Source organism: Paroedura picta, chromosome 10 (assembly GCF_049243985.1).
Source record: "Paroedura picta isolate Pp20150507F chromosome 10, Ppicta_v3.0, whole genome shotgun sequence".
Taxonomy (NCBI): domain Eukaryota; kingdom Metazoa; phylum Chordata; class Lepidosauria; order Squamata; family Gekkonidae; genus Paroedura; species Paroedura picta.
Window position 1 is genome coordinate 46,575,088 of NC_135378.1, and position 16,418 is coordinate 46,591,505.

The window sequence follows — 16,418 nt, forward strand, 5'->3', positions numbered from 1 at the left end:
CCAGCAGAGCGGAAAGCCGGCTCGCCTTCTCCCCGATTCTCCGGCAGTGGCAGGCTGCCTCCCGCCCGGCCTCCGTCAAGCGAGGCGCGGGGGGGGGGGGGGGCTTGGTTTGTTTTGGCTGCAGACGTGGCGGCGGCGGCGGCGGCATCGGCAGTCCCCTGTGCTCTCCGCGCTGCCGGCTGCTCGCGGCCGCCGCTGGGCGGTGTGCAGCTGGCCCAGTCCCCTCGGCTCCGATGCAAATGAGGGAAGCGCTCGGGCTGACGCTGAGGCGAGCCGAGGCGGCGCGGGGGGAGCGGAGGAAGAGAGGCGGGCCGCGCGGGGGCGGGCGGAGGGCGCCGCTGCCGCCTCCATTCATTGCCTGAGCCGCGCGGGAGGCGAGAGCAGCGGGCGCTGTCCGCGGAGCCGCTGGTGCTGAAGCCGGGACGCCCGCCCGCCCGCCCGCCCTCTTGGCCTCGCCCACTCGGCGAGCGTGCCCTCCCCCTCGCTCTCCGCGCCACCCAGAAGCAACTTGGCGAAGGAGCGCCTCGGACGCTTAGCGGAGCTCTCCGCTGGACCCCCCTCGGCGCCTGCCTGGGAATTTCCTCGGAGTTTCCGCCCGGACCGCTGGCTCCCCTCCCCCCTTCTGCACAGCGCTGCACATCTGGGTCTCTTCCTGTGGCTCTCGAGCAGAACATCTTTTCTGAAAAAAACAACAACAAGAGGACGCTTTATTTGTGTCATTTTTTTTTGTTTTGTTTTGGTACACGCACGATTTCGGCAACGAAAGAGAGGAAAGAGGGCCCCGCGCGCTTGCTCCTCGGGGACTTTGGGGACTGTTAGAGCAGGTAAGGAAGAAAGGCACTGCGCTGGGGTAGGCGGGGGGGGGGGTGAGGTCCAGGGAGGTGTCGGCCGGAGTTTGGGGCTGCCATGGAAGGACAGTGGAAAGTTGTGAGCCTGTTAGCCCTGCCATTCATCGGGAGCTCTTGGGAAAGATTTCCGTGCTTTTCAAGACCATCATGGGCTTTGTAAACAAGAGAGGAAGGCAGAATGGAGAGTGTCAGAGGGAGGGAGGGGGGGACTCATAATAGGAGGCCAAAAGGGGTTCATTTGCCACCCCCCCCTTGCCTTGGTCTTCTAAAACCTGCCTGGTCTAAATCCTGCATGCAGAGCGATTTTTGTAGTTGCTGGGGATTTGAATTCCGATGTATGAGAGAACCTTGTCCAAATAAAGGGCAGCGTTTGAGTGAGCAAATCTCTAATTGATTCCAACGTTCGTGGGGGGGGGGAGGGAGTACCTAAGGTCAGTCTGGGCAGCAGTGAGCAAAGCAGGAATTAGAGAGGATTTGTGAAAGAAATGCCTGCTGTGCCCTGCTGGTTGGTGGCTGGTTTGTGTGTGTCAGGGAGGGAGAGATCAATAGTGCTGCTGAGAGGTTAGAGTCCCTGTTGATGATGATGATGGAGATGACAGCAGAGATCCTTGTGACAGAAAACTTGTGAAACTGTTTTTTTTTTTTTTTTAGAGCTGGCCCCTCCCTGCTTGAGGTCAGTTTCAAGGACTGAAAGTTCAGGGGAGTTTGTTCCAGGCTTGACTGCTCATTGTCAGGCCTTCCTCCCAGCTGGCGGTGGATGCAAATGCAGGGTGCTGACTTAGTAATATGGCATTGTGTTCTGTGCTGCTTTCAGTCACTGAAGGGAACATGGGCAGACTCAACAATTCACTTTTTCGTCGGGATTTAACCTTTTGCAAGCCGTGCGTGATGCTCTTCTGTGCTAAGGGGCTGGCTCTGTTGAGTTGCCTGACTTCTTTTTTAGACTTGAAAGAGAAGCTATTTTCTATATGAGCTGAGCACTGATTCCAAAAGGAGCAGAGCACAGGTTTTTTTTGTGACCACTTGAGAAGAACATGATTAAAATGGGCCAGGGAGCAAATTACATTTGCTTCCCCTCAGTGATATATTAAGCAAGATAAATTTCTTTTATCATCTAGACCAGCAGGTATGATATAGAGACCAAGGACATTTGCCTGATTCAGTGTTCAACTCCCTGTCAAATGTTAATCTGCAACAGAAGTTTGACATGGAATTGAACTAACGCATGGAGCTTATGTGGCAAAGCAACATGAGAACTTACTTCTGGGCTCTTTATTTAAAATGTAAGTTAGCGTTAATCATGAACATCTACTTTGGTAATAATACAGAGGTTGTCAGCAATTTGGAAATGTGGAAAAGTTTCTGAATGCAACACTTATGCCTTATGTTTATTACTGAAATCTCAGCTTGGAAAGTTCTCTACATAATTTTTCACTTCCTGATTTCAGGGTTAAAATAAGAGTAACTTCTGGGAACATGTCAATTTCCAGGTTTCCATATATATTCAAATAAGGTTACAGTTTAAATTGGTTGTTTTAGGTTGTAATCCTGAAGACGCTGTCCTAAAATTAAGCAGCATTATCTAAAACTGGACTTACTTTCAAGTAGATCTGCTTAAAATGGCTCCCCAAATCTAACCTGCTTACACTGAGTGAGGAAGAATATACAGGAATCTGAATAAAAATACAATTTCCTAGAAATGAATGAAAGTATCTTAAGGAAAAAGTTATCTTGCAATGCCAGCATAGACATACAGAGGGCCTGCGTTTGTAAACATGTGATTTCTCTTATGGTTAACTTTAGAGAATTGTGTAAATCAGAATGCGCACATACCATGACTATCTTCTTGCCTGCATAGCTCATTTTTTTGTTTTTTAATAAAAAGTGTTGTAAGTTCCAGGCATGTACATGTCCAACTCAAACTGAACAGAAGGTAGGTTAACAAAATGATCTCCAAAGTTAATTTCCCACTGTCTGGAAAGAAAGCTGGTGCAAATGATGACATAGTGGGGACTGTAATTAATTTCAGACAGCCTGGAGGGAAATCCATGGCAAGACTGTCCTTTTTTGTCTCTCACTATTCCTAGTCATGTTCTTTTAAAAAGATTTACAGGATAATTCTAAGGCTAATTTTGAGAAGAACTTGTACAGACAGCAGTCTGGAAAAAAATCAGGACTACAGAAACTAATATTAAAGTGAACATACTCTGTGAATCTTTCTCCTTGGTTCCAGCAGCACAGATGGTCCAGCAGGGGTAGTCAAACTGTGGCCCTCCAGATGTCCATGGACTACAATTCCCATGAGGCCCTGCCAGCATTCACTGGCAGGAGCTCATGGGAATTGTAGTCCATGGACATCTGGAGGGCCACAGTTTGCCTACCCCTGGTTCAAGGCATTTTGGTGCCTGAGACAGAAAATCAGAAAAGTGACCCTTTTAGTGGTAAACATTTTAAAAAAATTCTTCACAACATACTGTTCATTACTGGTATTCTAAAATCTGCTGCTGGAGGCCAGCTGCCTAACCCTGCCTTAGAGCAGAGCACATCTGGGCCAGCTGTGACCTTTTAAATAAAAGGAACATACGCGTGGTAATGATAACTCATTTTGTGGCAGCTCTAGTTTTAGTCCCAAGTTGGAGCTGCTACTCCATGTATGAAACCGCCTTTATTATTGGGTAAATACTTCCAAACTTCCTTCCTTTTCTGCATGGCTGTTCTAACACTACTGCAGAAACAAACATTGCACGGGGGGATGTCTATTTTCCTTCCTGCTGGTCTGATTAGGAAACCTGTATATTCAGAACATCTAACTCTTCTCCCAACAGACTTGAGTACACTGTAATTAATAAAACTGTGTCACAGCTTTGAAGTACACAGCTATCTATTGTCTGATGAAAATTATATTTACCCAGACAGATGTTTGATCAACCCAATACCAAATTCATGCCCAGACACACATTATGTTGTTGCATTTGTTAAGAAGTTACAACAAACGGATTGTTCTTGTGGAATCACAAATCATAAAAGAGTGGATTGTTAGTCACAAACAAAATATGTTCCCAGGTAACATTTATATGCATATACTGCAGAAACAAACAAAAAATGCTAGGCATTCATCAATGATGCAAGCATGGAGTGGACACACCTTTACATCTGGTTATATTAAAGAATGGCTGACAATAAAGTACCAGGAAACTAAAATAGTTGTTTTCTGGGCTCTGAATGGGGAAGAAATCCAGCAAGTGAAGGAGTTTTCAAGTTGGGTATCCTTTTGACAACTGATCTAAAAATGAGGGCCACATCAATCACCAGTAAGTAGACAAGCAAACACCTGTGCTCACAATATAGTAACCTTTTCCCCAATTGGTGGTGGGAACTGTTACAGGTGCTGTTCAAGTCTTTAACCTGAAAGTCATTCTTATCATCCTTTACACAGAGTAGCTGTAAGGATTGTCTTGGTAAATGAAAATATTGAGCATCTTGTTTTATACTTTTTTGAAAAATCATTAAACATTCCTCACCGTATGGCTGGTGTGACTCTCCATTCAGAACTGGGTCACTTTCCCTTCAGGCAAGGGCTTGGTTATGAATGTTTAGACTGTTCATCAAATCATACTTGAGAAGCAAGGGCTACCTGGCACTCGTGAAAGAAGACACTTATAGGTTGATGTGGTTTAAGGCTGTTTTTGAGAAATTGTTGGCTCCTGATGTTCACCTGGACATTTTCCAGGCCCTGGGCTTTCATGCAGCTTTTGCTTTGGTGGGAAATTGTGGAAAAACCATGCACACACTACAGAGCACACTGCACCTGTTCTTCCCAATTTTTTGGCATTCCACCTCTAAAATCTTTTCCCTCCTACCACCTACTGTTGTCTTCCCAAAGCTTGTTAAGGTTGCTCATTCTGGCCAGACTTCATGCTCACTCCACCCCAGTTATGAGGGGTAGGTTAATCTGCCTGTCCCTTAAGTAAGATTGACATGATAGCACATATATGTTAATATCAGAAGACATATTTCACCATATTTGCAAGCTCAGTCTGATGCATACTCTGATGACTTAGTTACCTTTTACTTGCTGATGGAAATTCAAAAAGAACTTTCGATACTACATTTTTTTTCCTTTGGGTAATAAGTGATAACTATTCTGTGCTCATGACCACTGTATTACAGAGCTTTTGTTTGATAAAAGGAAAAGAAATCTGGTTTGTGTTTCTTGGGATTCTGGATAAATGCTGGCAAACTATGTTTTATAAGGTCATCTGATCTGAGAAGAAATAATTAAGAACTGTTCTAGTCCAACAACCATCAGTTTTTCTGTCAACATGACACCTTAGTGCTGGATGACACATGCAGATTCACTCAATGGTGGCACTATCAAAAAATTACAGTCATATATGAATGGGCCACATCACATACACAATACCACAAATACAACTTCTGCTTCATCTACATCACTTCTTTTGAAGCACATTTATTTGGAATAACATCCTATTGCTTTTCATAGAACGTATAGCTAGTCTGTTAAGGACTGTGGCCCTTGTCACACTTCTTAAAGTGACAGTTACATGTCCCCAGTGGAATATAGAATGGTGCCTCTTCCATGTGCTCCAAGTTTTTGATACTTGGAGTATTTTTCCTACTCGTTCTCTATAGTGGGGTTGTCAGAAAGGGCTGCATCTCTCTAGAGCACTTAAAAATGAGTAAATTGATAAGAAGTTATCAGCAGGAACTTCTTCTACCTCAGTACCTTGCATGCGTTGGAGAGAAAAACAATCCAATGGCAAAATGCCTAGATTTCTTTTTTTTTTTTTATAATGATTTTTTTTATTTTCATAAAGATAGAAATATAATAATCATTTGAGAATATACGACCCCACATTGACTCCACAGTGATATAAACTTTTGCCCAAAACTCTAAGAGCCATGAGTCTAAGAGCTATCCACATTTCCACTACATTAAAAAAAAAGGCCTGTTTAGATATACAAAAGAAAAGTTATTATTAATCAACTTACTTGAGAGATCATAGACCTCACATTAACTGCTTGATACAATCTAAGAGCTATCCTAGCAGATATTTCTAGGTTTGAGTTAGATGCTTAACATTAAACATTTCTTATAGCACAGTATGAGTTTTGGCCCTGTATCAATACCCTGATGAAGGGAGAGGAAAGTAGGGCTTTGCCTTAAAGATGTACAAAGAAAAAAAATTACAAAAGGATTTCATAATTTCTCCTTATCCTTAATACAGATACATCTACAAACCATTTATACTTGACCCATTCTAAGAGCCATCCTGACAGGTATAAGTTGAGAGCTTTGCATTTTCTACAGATCAATATGAGCTTTGGCCCTATAACAATACACCAATAAAAAAATAATAATAATAAGGGGGGAAAGCCCCATTTTATATTTCCAACGCTAACAATTATATTACCTATATGCCTACTAAGAAAAAGAAACAAGAGAGAAAACAAAATGCCTAGATTTCTTAAACTGTTTTTTTCCCCAGAAAGCATACTGCAAGTGGTAACTATCAATACTTATTTACTGCTGTACAAGTGGCAATGTCCAAGTTCTTGAGCTACTTTTTCTGTACTGCTAAAAAAAATTGTAACTGGGGAATGAAATACAACCCAAGGATTGTTTCAGGGCTGATTTAGGAAGAAACCTCCCCTTTAAGAATAGTTATCCTATTCTTTCTGTATAATAAATAATCTCCAATTTGCTAAACAATTCTGTCTGAATCTCAGTAGTGCATCTCAGTAGTGCATTGCATCTCAGTAGTGCATTGAATACTGAATCTGATAGCTTAAGCTCACATGCCAGTTATGGTGTTTTTTTGTAAGTACAAAATGTTTTAATGCTTCCTTAAGAGATGGAATGATTATCAAAGCCTTGAAGCAGGCTGTGGTGTATCCACTTTTAAAGAAGCCAACTTTGGACCCAGCAGTTCTCAATAATTATTGACCAATCTCAGAGCTTCCATTCTTGAGTGAGATGATGGAATGGGTGATCAGGAACTTTCTTTAATGAAGTGGATTGTTTGATCCTTTCCTGACTATGTTTAGACCTGGTTATGGGACTGAAACAGCCTTAGTCAGCCTGGTGGATGGTTTGCTACTTGATGGCTTTCAGTACAATCAGTCATGGTATTATTCTGGACTACCTATCAGGACTCACATTTGGAGGCACTGTTCTATGGTGGTTAAGGTTCTGAGAGTAGATTTCAACAGGTGGTCCTATGGGACTGCTGCTTAGCCCTCTGGTCTTTGGCCTCTGGGATTCCACAGGGTTCCATCTTATTTCCAGTGCATCTGCATGAAATCACTAAGTGAGTGATCTGGGCTGGGCTGTCACCAATTCAGCTTGCTCTTCCAGCTGATCTTAAGGGGTCTGTAAAAAACAGTGATTCAAGGCAGTTTTGGAGTGGATATAGACTGAAGTTAAATTCTGACAAGACGTAAGTACTACTGGTGGGTGAAAGGTATAATCTGGATAAGGTGTCACCTATTTTGGATGGGGTTACACTCCCTTGGAAGAAACAGGCTTATAGTTCAGGAGTGCTCTTGGACCCAGGGCTACTGCTGAACAAGTGGGTGGCAGCTGTGACCAAGAGTGCCCTTTACCTGCTTCAACTGGTTATCCAGCTGTGGCCTTTCCTGAGCAGAAAAGATCTGGCCACTATGTTGTGTGCCTGGCTTACATCAAAATTTGTACTGCAATGTGCTCTACATGGGGCTGTCCTTGAAAAGTGCTCAGAAACCTCAATTGGTGCAGAATACTGCAGCCAGGATGCTGACTGGAGTGGGCCATAGGGATGATATCACTTCAGTCTTCATTCATCTACACTGACTCCCAATTTATTTATAGGCATAATTCAAAACCCTGATGTTGACCTTCAAAGTCCTATATGATTCGGGACTGTCATACCTAAAATACTTCCTACTCTCTTATGACCCTGGCCAAACCACTATGGTTATCTTCAGTGACCCTACTTTGGCTTCCCTTATGGGTGGCAACCCTGAAGAGGTTTCATAGGACTTCTCTTTCATAGGACTAGACCACTGGAACTCTATCCCCAAGGTTTGTCTGTCCCCTCCTGTGTGTTTAATCTGAAAAAGGCATCACTGATGGACCCATTTCTTTAGCTGCCTTGTAGTTTTGTACTTGTTCATTTTTATCACATCACTTGTTTTCAAGTCTCATTATTCACTACCTTCATATTTATAACCTTTGCAAGGCTCTTGCTGAAACAAAGAAGACAGGCTCCCCTAAATCTCTGTGGAAAAGCTCTTAGGTCATTATTTTGTTTTTCATAAAACATGATGCAACATTAACCCTGGAGACGGAAGCCAGTCATAACAAAGGCAATTTAGAAGCAAAAGAAACCAGTAGTGTTTGCTTTGATTTGGATATAATAGTTTGATCGAATAAGAAAATATTAAACATCCCAGGCTTTGAAGATTCTCAAGGATCCTATCATGATTCATTTCTTCCTTTAGTTCCCCCTACTTTCTAGGCTGAATTAAAAAAAAATGGATTCAAAATGTGCTTAAAGTGACTTTGGAAAAGGAGAGAGGATAAATTAACTTCCTACCACCTTCTTGTCCTAGTTATCCAAAATGGATTTCAGTGATCCTTTCTTTTCTTGGAGCCCTTGGTAGAACCTTTTAATTAGGGTTGTATAAAAATGAAATTGGATTGGATTAAGTCTTTCTGTCGACATGTAAAAGCAAAAGCTGAAGAAGAACAAATATGTGTTTCTAAACACTTGGAAAATACCCTAAAAGTGTTTAAAAAACTAAGACACATCAATCAAACCAAATGCTTAAAAAAACCAAACAGCTCTGAGCCTTGGAGCTCTGCTGCTACTGGCTGTATCTTCCCTCTTCCCAGCCCAATCCCACTCTCCAAAGGGTGAGACCGGCCTGGGAAGATGGGCAGCACCACGGCAGAGTTCCAGGTTCCAGCTGTGAGCCTCAGACTTCTGCAGCTGCCACCATCTCCTGACACTCTCCCTAAGATGGGACAACGAACATCTGAGAGGACCCACAGGGGGACTGTTTCTGGTGCTCCTGCAGCTCTCCACCCCCAGAAGGCACTCAGAAACTGCCTCATCTCCCCCAAGTTCTCTGTACCGAAAGAGGTAATGCAAACTTACTGGCAGCAAGGCATGTTCTGAGGCCATCTTCTCTTCCACCCACTCTTCCACCCAGCAAACTTCTGAAACTGGCAGAAAGTTGGAGATGGAGAGTTGACCCCTAGTTAAGCCCTTCGCAGCTGAGGGCTATATTCTTATTGGGGCTAAACTATCAGGGCAAGTCATTCCTGGATGATGGCCATCACTTACTCATGAGTAAACATTCCCAGGGTAGTAGCATTTCCTTGGATCCCTGGATTCCAGAGGGCCATCAGGAGGCCATTTCTTGGTCTTCTGTAGCCCCCCACCTCTAGAAGGCTTGAAGCTCCCTCCCCCCACTGTTCTCTGAGTTGACAGAGGCCAGGAGGTATATGAAAGATAACATATGATGTATAATGCAATTGCATTTGTGGATAAGAAATAAAGAAATCAGTGTTTTTATTTTTGGATGCAGAGAAAGTGTTTGATAATATAATGTGGTCTTTTCTACTGTACAGAATATGGCTTGTCGTCTGAAATTTTGAATTGTATGCAAGATATATACTCAAACAAACAATCAAAGTTACTAAGAACTGGAAAACCAACAAAAGCAATTTCAGTCAAAAAAGGAACACACCAGAGCTGTCCCCTGTCACCTCTCTTATTTATCTTAGATACTTTAGCTACAAAGATTAGACAAAACACAAGGATCAAAGCAATAAAAGTGGATGACAGTTTAAAATGAAAATTTATGCAGATTACATGGGTTTAACAGTTTTGGATCCACAAAAATCATTACATATTGAATAATTTGGATCCTTTTCAGGATATAAAATTAACTAAAAGAAGACAAAAATGAAAATGAAATTCTTAATGCAACAAGATGATATTATAAGTATAGAATACATATTAGCCACCATTTCTATTAAATATCTGGGGGATAAATATGATTCAAATAGTTATAGGGAAAATACAGTTAAAGGGAAAATAAATTATATTCACAGCTAACCAGGCATTAAAAGAAAATGTGTATAAAATATTTTTCAAATTGCATATTTCTCCAAAGGATATTGAGAACATAGAGAAAGTAAAAAGGGAAATGTCAACATCTAGATGGAACCTTTAACCATATGTGGTGGACTTGTAAAAAATAAAAATTGGAATTAAATACATAAAAATGAATATATTTAAATTTAAATTCCATATGGAAGCTAAGATTATGCTTTTAGGAATAAATATAGATTACCTTTAATGGCATACAATGCTGTTAGGAATATTGCCTTACAAATTACCAAAAGTTTTGAAAGAGATATTTGAATATATGATAACAGCTGCTAGAATAATCTATGCGACAAAATGGAAATCAGACATCTGTCTAAGGTTAAAAGACTTGTCAGTTATGCAATAATGGAAAAATTAACAACTTATTTTAGAAACAGTTCAATTTCAAAATCTGAAGAGATGGAGTACCTATTATGTAAGCAAGAGACAAACAGAATGAGAAGCAGTTTAAAATTTGTAGAGAAATTTATTGCTGTGCATATATATATATATTACAATTAGAATAAGAACAAATTTTGAATATAATTGTATAAAGTAGGGGGTTTTGAATTAAAATATATATATTTTTGCTAACAGACTTCATTTAAATTTTGGTATATTAAAAGTTATAGCTTATATGTAGAAATGATGAAACATGCAACATAGAACATGAAGTAATGATGGAATTAATAGTAACATAACATAGATGGGTTATAAAATTCGAAATGTAAAATGTCTGAGGTAAGAACAATTGTATTCGACAGAAAATGTTTTAGAGTTATAATGAAGGGGATGTTGGGGATAAATATTTTCTGTTCTAGATACATTGTAATGTAATCTTATAATTTGTTATATAATCTTTTTTCCTTTTGCATCCCCTTTATATCATTACCTTTTTATATAACTAAATGCCTTAAGTTGTCCAAACAAAATTGCAAGCATGTGCACTACGAGAGAATTGTGAACTATCACACTATATGCTACCTAAGCACAGTTTTATTTATTTTTGCCACTCTTCGCAGGGCAGTGTGATGTCATCAATCTTGATGGTAATCCTTGGGTACTGTGACCTCCTTTACCATGCATTCTTATCCTTCAAAAGCTCTTGCCAGTCCTGGATCCTTCAAATGGATATTTATCTTCCACTTGCCCTTTTTCTCCATAAAGTTATTTGAACTCCATCACATCTTTAGAAACATGTTCTTGCCCATGATGATAATGATGTACTTCACTTTTCTCACTGGGTTCTTTTTATTGACTAGCCCGTGGCTTTCATACAGCAGTACATAAAATAAGCATGACACTGGATTGGCTGGGCCCTTAAAAGGCATTTAGGTATGGAAAGCTCTTCTGCTCATCCCGGTTCAATAGTAATCTCTAGGTTTTAGGAGTAGTCCACTGCTGTGGTGGGTGACATCATGACCATTTCCACACAGAGGTGTAAAATGCCACCTCCTGCTTGCAAACATGCAATAGGAAACCATGTGTAAGCACGCTTCCTGATGGGAGACCCCTCCTGCACTATCCTGCTGCCTTATCATGGCATTTCCCTTCCTGACGAGGTGGCAGAGAAGCCTAAAGCATGGACAACTTACACTTCTTCCCCTGTTGCGGCCAACACCATGTGGAAGCAGCACTAAAACCTGTGAGCAATGAGAGGTTGTGCAGGGGCAAATTCCTCGTGTGGAAATGGTCAATAATTTTCAGTCTCTGGAGCATTAAGGCTTGATTGTAACAAATCATTCAAACATGAAAGACTCTTTACTATTCTCCAAATTTATGAAATGTCCAAACAGATATATTTTTTTTAACATACAAGGCCATCTACGTGGTCTTTGCAGATTGATAGCCTGCCATCATAACCTTTTAATAAGAAAGGACCTTGCCCAACTACAATGGGGCTCCAGAATATTAATCCATAGTCTCCTGGTCTTCCACTGTTGCTCTCGACCATTAGCATCACATTAGGATTCTTGATCCTAATTCAAGTGGTAATCTGGAAGTTTATAATTTTAAAATATTTTTTTCATATTTGGTTTTTATTATTGGCAATTTGGGTGGATGGTTTTGGCTTCTTGTTCATGATTTTATTATGGGCTGTTGTGATATATTCTGGGAAACTACTTGCTGCATATGAATACTATGAGTGATTCATTTATTTAGCTGGGACACGAGGGCCTGCGTAATAGACTGCATGAAACTCAGTCCTTGTCTTGTGCTGTAGAGTGCTTGGGCTAAGGACATTGTCTCCAGTAGTTTTCTTGTTGGCTATGTTCTGTATTCCCTGAAATATTATTTGGAATTTTATTGCTAAAGTGAAATAATGGTGCTGCTTATATTTTCATGAACCAGTTGCCTTCTGCAAGGATGACTGGTAGCGTTAGGCACCTTACAGCTTTCATCTAAAACTTTAACTGAGTTCTTTATGCATCTGAAATTAAAAAGTGGCACCCCTGTAGGCCAAAAAGCTCATGCATTAATATATTTTTGCCCTTTACATAGTTTTATTGCTTGCTCTGGTATTACCTGCTGCTCCAGGCTTTTGGCTAGTAAATTTCCTTTCACACAAGGAGAATTTGGGAGGGGGGGGGAGGGAGAGAAGCCTCATTTCTTGGTGAATGAAACACATTTTTGCAGCCAAAGTCTGTTGCTACCGTATAATATCCTCCTATTTTGAAACCCTGTGGCATCTTGTATTATACAGACTGATTGTGTAAGGCTTTTGCAACAGCAGGGAGGGCTTCTGCAACAGCTTTTGCTATTCACCTTCATGTTGTGATGCCATACGTTATTTTTAGGGTCAGGATAATTTAAATAGTAGGTTGGTGGAAGTAAGCTAGGGATGTTAGTTCCTAGGTGGGACCTCCGGATCTTCTGGAATTTTAGGTCATCTCCAGACTGAAGGTATTAGTTTCCCTGGAGAAAATGGCTGGGTAAACTCCATAGCATTATACCCTGCTGAGGTCCCTCCCCATCCCAAATCCCATACACTCCTGGCTCCACCCCCAATGTCTCCGGGTATTTTCCAACTCATAATTGGCAATCCTACTGCCAAATCTGAGTTGGGAATTTTTTTTGGCAATTTGAGGGTGGAGCCTGGGGAAGGCAGGGTTTTAGGAAGGAGGAGCTTTAGTGGGGTATAATGTCATAGAGTCCACCTTGCAAAGCAAGCATTTTTTTCAGGGAAACCAATGGTATAGTCTAGAAATCAGATTCAACTCTGAACCATCTTCACCCCCTACCTAGAGGGTGGCAGCCCTAGGGGGATATCATTTGAGCTGTGCTGCACAGACAATTGCACAGCTGCACAGACAATTTCCATTAAGATTTCTATGGGCATTCACCCGCACCCACCATAGCAGCCTGAAATATATTCAGATCATGCTCTTGATCCAAAGCACCTTGTATGTTTAGATGTTCATCTGAATCTGCTGTGCCAATGAGCTTCTCTGCTAAGAAGACCACAGCTTTCCCTTTGCACGCACAGACACTTTTATGGAAGTGTAAAACTATACCTTGTATGAGACGTTGTGTATACTCTGCATCATCTCTCATGCTATGATGGCCAACTCCAGCTTGAGAAATTCTTGGAGATTTGGCAGTAGTGCCTGGGGAGGTGGAGTCTGAAAAGCAGATGGAACTCAGCAGGAATGCAATTTCAGATAAACCATCTTCCAAAGCTGCTATTTCCTCCAGAAGAATAGATCTCTGTAGTCTGGGTATCAGGTGTTATTCCATGAAAACTCCAGACACCCCCCCACCCGGAGATTTCATGCTCACTAGAAATTGTTGGATCAAGATAATTTTGATGTGATTGAGTTCTTTTGGCACACTCATTTTGGTTGTGTGCCTTCTAAGTTTCAGTAATGAGCTAAGGCAGTGTACCAGATGCATAAAATATCTTTTTGGCAGATGTAAGAGCTACAGCTGACAGTATCAGCAGGATCAAGCTGCTATTTATTGCCCTCTCTGGCCAGATAGCTCATATAAGAAATTGTCCAGTATAAGTATGTAATAAGGCTGTGTAAATGCACTACAATGCAGTAGCCAACATTTTCACTCAGTTCTTTGTTAAATCTTTATTACTAACCCCAGGCTGTGGAACTGTGCCCACAGTTGCTGGAGACCATATTCTAGTACCTCAACTTTGTATTGATGTGCTGTAAAAGCAGGGTTAACACTAAGCTTGCTTCATGATTGTACAGAAGCCTAGACTTGAAGGAACAGATTTGGGTGGCTTTTTTTTTCTTAAATGGGCACAATACAAAATGCTATTTCAGGCATTTTGTGGGATTCTTTTTCACCCATGTAACAGTAGGCCTTCTTATTGTGCCTCAGGTTCCTTTTGAATGTTCTCTCTGTTTCCAAAGCTGCTTTCTCTGTAGCCCAGAGGGTGGACTGGGAGGTACAGATGCTGTCGAGCAGTCACAAACACTCAAAGTCCTTTCAGGCGTCCTAAACACATTCAATTGTTCTGTAGACAACCTTAGTTCAGAGTGAATAGATCATTTAAAAATACACAAGTCAGTGGAGTCAACTTTCTTTAAAAGTGTTCAACCTCTGGTATACTGTCTTCAAAAACAAATGCAATTTATTCAAAGTTCCAGTATGTTTGGAATCTGATTTACACACTCAGTTTTGGATTTCTTTCATGGATCTGAGCACTAGCTTAGAACATTTGCAGGGTAATCCTAAAAAGTTACTTCAATCAGAGCCCACAGATTTCCGTTAATTTTGAGTGGCAGAACTCCGCATAGCGTTGTGCTCTTAGTATATTAATAAATATTTTTAAAAGAGTGTTTTTAACACTTTGTGTAAAGGAACATTTTTCTACAAGATGTGAATGGGCCAGAGTTGTCCTATAATGTTTGGGTTTCCCTCCCTATGACAAACTAGAAACTAAATAGAAACAAGAAAAATAAAGAGAAAGGAATTAGTGTGATGATTAGAGTGCTAGACTTGGATCTGGGAGACCCAGGTTCAGATCTTGACTCTGGTATGGAAGATGAAAGGCTGACCTGGTCCTTGGGCCAGTCACATATTCTTTGCTTGTCCTGTCTCACAGGGTTGTTAGGATAAATCAGGAAGAGAGAATGTTGTAAACTGGTTTGTGCCCCATTGTGGACAAAAGTGCTGTAAATGAAGTAAGTAAAGAAATGATGTTAGGAAATGGTCTTGAAAACAACTTTCCTTTTTCTTCCTTGAATTCAGACAGCTCAGCTGCCAGTCTGGGTCTCTTCCCAGTGACCATTTATGCACTGGAGGTTTCATGCCAGGCTGCAGGCTGGAGTTTTAGTTGCGGCAGGTTGTCCCACCTCTTCCTGTACCCATATGGGGGAACATTTGGCCTGGTTCACCTCATCCACCCCCGATTTGTACTCCTGCATGGGAGCTGGGGCAGTGAAGTTCCCAGTGCGTAATTGGTCAGTGAGACACCCCTTTCCTTACTCTTGCCTCAGCAGGTTCTCTCTGGGTACTAACCACTGCCCAATGCCTTTTGGCTACTGCCTTCCTCAGTGGTGTAATATTAACCAGCTAAAAACTTCTGATTACAATAAGCAACAAAGAATATTTATATTAAAATGTACCTTCACAAATCTCATATAATGGGAATACATATATAGGTAACTCTCATGTGAACTGGGTATTGTAGAGTTATAACAGTTGATGTCTACATTTCTAACAAGGCTTTCTTGAAGTCATGCCACTGTGTACGAAATGTGAGGCACTTGACCAGGTTAAACTGGATAGCATAATGTTTGTATAAATATCAACCAGTATTCAAGACCAATTAGCCACCAACAATTCTCCTGCTAAAAAGATTAGTAGTTCTAGCACTCTTTAGTGTTTTGCTCCACTGGCTTGCCCTGTCTTCCATGTTGCTTTTGGGGACAAACTATTGCATTTGTGCCCTTACAGGATGAAACAATTAACCATTGACCCTTCCTCTGTATCAGTGGGGCTTAACTTAGTTACAAAGACCATATTTGGACATTAAAATATAAAGAAATTGAATAAAGAAATAATAAAGAAATAATAATAAGATTGTGTGCACATGGTCAATGAAAGCATCCAAAAGAGCAAGGATATAAGAAAAAGGCAATAACATGCAGTTCTATAAATGATGTTGTTATTAGAATAGGCTTAGTCCTGGAGTTGTAGTGTTTCATCCATTAATTCAGTTCTCTGGGTTTGGGCTTCTCCCTGTTGTCCCTCAACGTGTGTTGATGTTATCCTAATGCTAATGAAAATGCTAGTAGTTCTTGACTCAAGACCATGACCAGAGAATTTATAATCTCCCTTTGCCCACCCCTCAGTGAGTCAGCATTTTTCCTCCTGGTCTCCAAAAAAGGAAACACTACAATCTAGCTTTTGGCTTCCCCCAGTCTTTGTTAAATGGTGTTAGATG

At 41.1% G+C, this 16,418-nt stretch overlaps 1 protein-coding gene across 3 annotated transcripts in view; it reads left to right on the forward strand.

Annotated features, from left to right (window-relative positions):
• The first annotated feature begins 363 nt into the window (after positions 1-363).
• The window catches only part of FSTL5 (follistatin like 5), a 437,209-nt gene continuing 421,154 nt past the window's right edge, over positions 364-16,418 (forward strand). For 2 of the 3 annotated variants that reach the window (XM_077299982.1, XM_077299984.1), the window contains exon 1: positions 367-824. The gene's annotated coding sequence lies outside the window, so the exon portion shown is untranslated. Of the gene's footprint in view, positions 825-16,418 lie in introns of all 3 variants that reach the window. The other variant, XM_077299983.1, reaches the window with a different exon arrangement.